Raw genomic sequence first — 7,199 nt, 5'->3', positions numbered from 1 at the left:
TCCTGACGGGGAGAAAATGGGCTGATTTTGTCAGCCTATCAACAATAACCCAGATGGAATCATACTTCCGTGGAGTGCGAGGCAACCCTGTAATGAAGTCCATATTAATGATCTCCCACTTCCACGTCGGAATTTCCATTTCCTGCAACAGTCCACCCGGTTTCTGATGTTCAATCTTGACCTGCTGACAATTGGGACACTGGGCGACGAACTCTGCGATGTCCCATTTCATGCCATCCCACCAGTATAACCATCGGAGATCATGGTACATCTTCGTAGACCCAGGATGGACCGAATAGCGAGCATAATGTGCCTCGCTCATAACCTGCTGCCGAAGGCCTGCAATATCAGGTACACACAACCTGCCCCTGAATAATAAAGTCCCGTCCGGAGTGAACTCGAACGGAGTCTTCTCCTTATCATAGGTTGTGTCTCTGTATCGTGCCAAAACAGGATCTTCATATTGATGCCGTTTGATATCTTCCTTAATAGATGATTCAGAAACCCCTCGGACAAAAATCCGTGTACCTCCAGATTCGGCCAGACGAACCCCAAGATTAGCCAACTGATGAAGGTCACTATCTCTCTCCTGTCCGGCTGTAAATCTGCCAAGCTGCCCATAGATTTCCGGCTAAGCGCATCTGCCACAACATTAGCCTTTCCCGGATGATACAGAATATCCACATCATAGTCCTTCAGGAGCTCCAGCCACCTCCGCTGCCGCAAATTAAGCTCTTTCTGTCTGAAAATATACTGGAGACTCTTATGATCTGTATAGATATCAACATGAACGCCATATAAATAATGTCTCCATATCTTCAGGGAATGGATCACCGCTGCAAGCTCCAGATCGTGAGTAGGATAATTCTTTTCATGCTTTTTCAATTGCCGAGAAGCATAAGCTATAACTCTACCGTGCTGCATCAATACACAGCCCAATCCCACGCCAGAAGTGTCACAATAAATAACATATCCATCGGGTCCCTCTGGAAGAGTCAGAACTGGGGCTGTAGTCAGCTTCTCTTTCAGCAACTGGAAGTTTCGTTCACAAGCATCAGTCCACTGGAACTTGGCTCCCTTCTGAGTTAGCCTTGTCAAAGGCGCTGAAATCGAAGAAAACTTTTCCACAAATCTCCTGTAATAGCCCGCTAACCCCAGGAAACTACGTACCTCGGTGGGCGTCGTGGGTCTGGGCCAATTTTTCACGGCCTCAATCTTCTGTGTATCCGCCCGGACACCATCAGCTGCAATAATATGCCCCAGAAATGCCACTGAAGCCAGCCAGAATTCACATTTAGAAAATTTTGCATATAATTTCTGACGCCGAAGTACCCCCAATACCGCTCTCAGATGATCTGCGTGCTCTGCCTCGGATCGAGAATAAACCAGAATATCATCGATAAATATAATTACGAACATATCCAAGAATGGCCTGAATACCCGATTCATTAAATCCATGAATACCGCAGGAGCATTAGTCAGCCCAAAAGACATAACTCTGAATTCATAATGCCCATATCTGGTCCGGAATGCTGTCTTAGGAATATCGGCCTCCCGTACCCGTACCTGATGATAGCAAGACCGAAGATCTATCTTCAAAAAATACTTGGCGCCCTGTAACTGATCAAACAAATCGTCAATTCTGGGGAGGGGGTATTTATTCTTTATGGTTACCTTATTCAGCTGTCGATAATCAATACACATACGCAACGACCCGTCTTTCTTACGCACAAATAATACCGGGGCTCCCCAAGGCGAAGTGCTGGGTCTAATGAAGCCTTTTTCTAACAGATCCTTCAACTGCTCTTTCAGTTCTTTCAATTCTGCCGGTGCCATTCTGTACGGGGGAATAGATATCGGCTGAGTATCTAGAAGCAAATCAATAGTAAAATCTATCTCCCACTCTGGAGGAAGGCCTGGAAGCTCTTCTGGGAACACATCTGGAAATTCATTAACCACGGGAACTGACTGAAGAGTCGGCGTTTCTGCTGTCAAGTCTTGTACCCGAACCAGATGATAAAAATAACCCTTTCTGATCATTTTCTTCGCCTTAAGGTATGAAATAAACTTACCTTTCGGCGATGCTGTATTACCGGCCCATTCTATAACTGGCTCCCCGGGAAACTGGAAACGAACTACCTTATTTTGGCAGTCAACATTAGCATAACAGGAAGCTAGCCAGTCCATACCCATAATAACATCGAACTCGATCATATCTAACTCCACCAGATCTGCCTTAGTGTCTCGGCCGCATATAATTACAGAACAGTCTTTATACACTTGTTTCGCTACAATAAAGTCCTCAATCGGTGTGGCTACCTCAAACGGCTCTATAGGTTCAGACGTTATACCAATTTTACTAGCAACCAGAGGCGAAATATATGACAAGGTCGAACCTGGATCAATCAATGCATACACAGACCGAGATAAAACCGATAATGTACCTGTAACGACATTAGGCGGTGCCTCCTGATCCTGGCGGCTGGACAGAGCATAAATGCGGTTCGAAGGACCGCTAGTACTAGAAGCTCCACCACGGCCTCTGCCGCGACCTGCTGGTGCTGAAGTACCTGGCCCCGTATGGCGCATAGCCACTGATGAAGATGAAGACCCGGCGGCTGATCCGGTAGGCTGCGCTGCACCACCCGAACTACCCTTATACGGGCAATCTCTCACAGAATGGCCCTGACGGCCACAAGAAAAACATGCACCGGTGGCTCTGTAGCACTCTCCAGGATGGTATCTGCCACAATAAGAACACTGAGGCCTAGGTGGCCTCGTCTGACCAGAACCCCTGTCTGTCCGCGAACCTGAAGCCCTGGAGCTCTGACCTACTCCTAAATAACCTGGGCTATCAAATCTGCGACCTGTAGGCTGTGGAGGTGCGCTTTGTACTGGCTGGGATAGATGTCTGCTAGGCTGCTGCGGCTGCTGAGGCTGCCTGCCCCGAAAATCTCCAGAATATCCAGATGATCTGGCCCTCTTGGGCTGTCTCCGATCCTGGCTCCTATCAGGCTGACGCTCCCTATGCCGGTCCTCCATGCCCTGGGCGTAGGCCTGAATCCGGGCAATATCCATGCCGGGCTGAGCAGCCAATACCAAACAGCTGTCGACAAAATAATGGTCCAGCCCCATAATATACCTGTGCATCCTGTCAGCCATAGTAGCTACCACAGCAGGTGCGTATCGGGCCAATGAGTCGAACTCCATACTGTACTCTCGAACACTGCGACCCCTCTGTCTCAGCAATAAGAATCTGTCAGCCTTGGCCCGCCGTAACTCCGGAGGCAGAAAGTGGCTAAGAAAAGCCTGAGAAAAATCATCCCAAACTGCTGGGGGAGCGCCGTCGCCTCTGGATAACTCCCATGACTCGTACCAATTTGCCGCTACATCATACAACCGGTACGAAGCCAATGCAACTGACTCTGTCTCGGAAGCATTAATAAACTGTAAGGTGCGCCGCATCTTCCTGATGAACTCCTCGGGATCCTCCTCGGGCTTTGTCCCGAAGAACTCTGGAGGGCCACAAGTCAAGAACTCACGGGCTCTCGAACTGTCACGCCTGTAAGCCCGGTCACCTCCCAGTCCGTGCCCCTGAACCTGTCCTGCCACAAGTCTAGTCAGTAGCTGGACTGCCTCTCTCATAGTCTGATCCTCAGTCCCTGGCCGTGGAGCTGGAGGCTCAGGTACTGGAATCTCGGGAGCTGGCGGTGGAGCCGCCCCTCGACCTGCAGCTGCTGCTGCTCCAATCTCCTCTACGTGTGGCGGTGTGGAAGAGCCCTCTGCCGGGGGCAAAATATCAGGAGCAATATGAGCATGGGCCTTGGTAACCCTCTGGGCCCGACTAGTCTCTCCCACAGCTGCTGCCTTGGCCTTTTGGGCCGCTGTCGCCTTTTTTGGAGGCATAACTGCAAATGTAACAATTCGTTAGGGAGGATTCATCCTGATAATACAGCTCTATCGCACGATCTAAGACAGAAAGAAGAGTAGTATCCTAAATGCCCTGTAGCCTCCCGTTTATAGGTGTGGTGCACAACACACCGATAAACAAGACTCTACTAGACACGGTCTGTAGACATTCCGAGGACGAACCGCTCTGATACCACTTTTGTCACGACCCATCCCCGTAAGCCATGACTAGTGCCCGATCTGGGCACTCACACGCATTCTAGTATATGGCAGAAGCCGATAAGGCTTTATTTCAAATTTAGCTAAATTTTTAGAAAAATTTCGGCAGAGTTTCCTTTGTTTTACGGACCATCCCATATATCCTGCACGCAGAAAATACCAACAAAGGCCACACAGGGCCAACAAAGCAACGTTTAAATATATACGGACCGGCCGCCGCGGCGAATGGGATCGCCCAAACACAACATAAGCACCCAACTTTACAGAAAGATCCCAACCCACAAACATGTCCACAGACCTCTAACAGACCGACAGAATCATATGACGGGACAGGGCCCCGCCGTACCCATGAACGAGAAATATACATATATAGAAGTGACAGACTATACCAAAAGATGGCTCTGAATAAAAGAGCGCTCCAAAAATAGCAGAATGAGATCCTAAGCAGACGGATCAGCAAACCTGTCGTCGGTACCTGCGCGGCATGAAAACGCAGCCCCCGAAGGAAGGGGGTCAGTACGAAATATGTACTGAATATGTAAAGCCTGAGTTGCAGAAACAAAATCATAACTGGTGCAGAACATACAGAAAGTAAACGGAAAATCCAAAGTATCAGATACATATTTCCAAAACATGCAGAGTGTGTACAGAACATATGTCATATCAAATCCGGCCCCTGCCAAGAGACTCGGCAGACAGAACGTGGCCACCCTCCCGACGCTGGTGCCACAACACAGAAGAATCAGAATAGGGGCATAACCCCGTAACATAATATGTCATATCAGATGGCTATAGTAAATCATATCAGAACAAACGTACATGGCACAGCATACTCCACAAACCCATGTACGCATATACCTGCCCCCTCACATCGAGGCACGGCGAACAATGCAGGGGATTACGCTTGACAACATATCCTGGCCCGGGCTCAGTGTGGGAAACATTGGGGCCTCCACGAATAGAGTCGTGAGAAACTAATGCAAGTAAAATATCATAAATGTTTCCATAGACTCGATGAGGCATATCAAAGACAAACCGATCCGATGAAGTCGGAAGGAATCATAGTAAATGAGTTTCGAGTATCAAAACAATTTATCAGACTTAATGGAATATTTAGAACCATATTAGTTAGGTAATTAAAAGGGTAGTCGGAACATTTCTTTCAAAAATCGTTCAAAAAGGGGACTTTAGTACATTAAGGGCAAAACCGGGAATAGCGGGCCCACCTCGGAACAAGCAAGGCGGTGGGCTCAAATTACGCCCTTTAAGCTTATGGGGTCACCTATAAAGGTTCTACGGACATTCTATAGCTTTTCAAGGAGTTTAGAGAAAGTTTGCATAATTTCAGGAAAAGCATATCAAAATGGTTCAATTCTACTGAAGGAAAAACTGAGATTTTCTCTTACGGATTCCGATGGGCAAGAAGGTCTTTTGAGGCCCGAATCCGATCCTAAAACACTTAGACATGCCAAAAGAAGGATCGGGGTAGCTTTACATACCTTTCAAGCTCCTTACGCCTTTCCAAACTCACTTCCCGTTTCGTCAAAAATCTGCAAATGGTCAAGTTTACCAATTGTAAGTTATAGATGCTACAAATTCAATTCAACTCTTATTTGTCTACCGAAATTTCGGTAGCACTTCCCCTATACATATAGCACCCCCGAGAATTCAACTCGGCTCACAATCATCAACAACAACCCAAACAACAACATCAACAACAACAACAAACACTAGAAACACAATATGGCACAACTAGTTCTACTTGCCGACATAATGCCATAACCTTCATTTCAACTTCAATTTCCAACCAATTTCAATGATTTCACATACATTACCAAACTAGACCATCCCAACATAGATTAGAAGCGTTTCGTATGGTTTCCTTAAATTATACACACGATATACATAATATACAAACTTTCCGCCAAAGTCGTAACTCATTCAAAACTTCTAATCTTTGGCATACATATTCATAATATGTTTCTAGCTTCCAACTTCATCAATACTCATCATAATTTGCAACTTAATAACTTCACTTTCATAATGTCGTAAAATCGTTCTAAAATGACATAAACTTCTACATTCCATTTCAAAGCAACCTCATATCATTTTACTTTCATTTATATTGCAAGAATCACAATAACACAACTAACACACTAAACAAACTTAATCCATTTCTATCCCACACACTCCATACCACACGGCCAAACACCCCACTACCAACTTCTATCAAATTCATTCAACTTTCATTCCCAACATGCATTTCACCCCAACCACAACTAGAATATAACATAAATTCAACCCATTATAGGTATACAATCCACACATACTCACGGCTACATATACATACCACACACCCACTTTGCAAACTTCCATTTCTCCATACAATCAACTCATCTCTACATACTACAACATAAACATGACTTCATAACACAATAAAAAGAGATGAATTCTTACCTTTTTCCCTAGTCTTCTTCACTTGAGTGAATGGTCACTTTGATGAATTTAATGCTCCTCTCTCCAAACCAACTACACCAAGTTGAAAAGGGCACTCACATTAGTAGGAATCCAACAAGAACAAAATTTTAGAAGCAAGAGTTTTGGTAGCAAATTTTCTATGGCCAAGCCGAACCCTCCCCTTTATTTTCTCTTGTTTTTGCTTTGCTCTTTCATGAATCTTCTAAGGGATGAAGATTGTGTAATATATGATATATACACTATGGTCCCTTAGTTAATTTTTTTTGCACATGGGAAAAATTTATACAACATGGGCTTGGGCCACTAAGTTGGCCGGCCACCCTTCATCCTTGGGCCTAATTTTTCTTTCAATTATTTGGGCCCAATGGATTATAATTCCCGTTTTGTAATTCCCGAAACTAATTTTCGAAATCCCAAATTTGCCCTTAACGTTTCTCGACACTTCCATATTAATATTCTTTCATAACAACTCAAGGGTTACATAAATTCAATTATGACCTTATTTCATACAAGTCCAAATTATTTCCAATTTTCCAAAGGTGTGAAAACACGGGATATAACAGGATATTCCTATGTTGGGCCTTTTCTGCGTG

General features: G+C 45.3%; 1 long non-coding RNA gene across 1 annotated transcript; it reads right to left on the bottom strand.

The window, feature by feature from the left end:
* Positions 1-4,413: 4,413 nt before the first annotated feature.
* On the bottom strand, positions 4,414-6,649 carry LOC132633958 (uncharacterized). The gene is made up of 3 exons (XR_009579975.1): positions 6,586-6,649; positions 5,628-5,678; positions 4,414-4,603 (listed from the first exon to the last, which is right to left on the bottom strand). It is a non-coding gene; the product is annotated as an uncharacterized LOC132633958 (long non-coding RNA).
* Between the last annotated feature and the right edge of the window lie 550 nt (positions 6,650-7,199).

Source organism: Lycium barbarum, chromosome 3 (assembly GCF_019175385.1).
Source record: "Lycium barbarum isolate Lr01 chromosome 3, ASM1917538v2, whole genome shotgun sequence".
NCBI lineage: Eukaryota > Viridiplantae > Streptophyta > Magnoliopsida > Solanales > Solanaceae > Lycium > Lycium barbarum.
The sequence above is the reverse complement of the archived record's forward strand: the minus strand, read 5'-3'. Positions and strand labels throughout refer to the sequence as shown.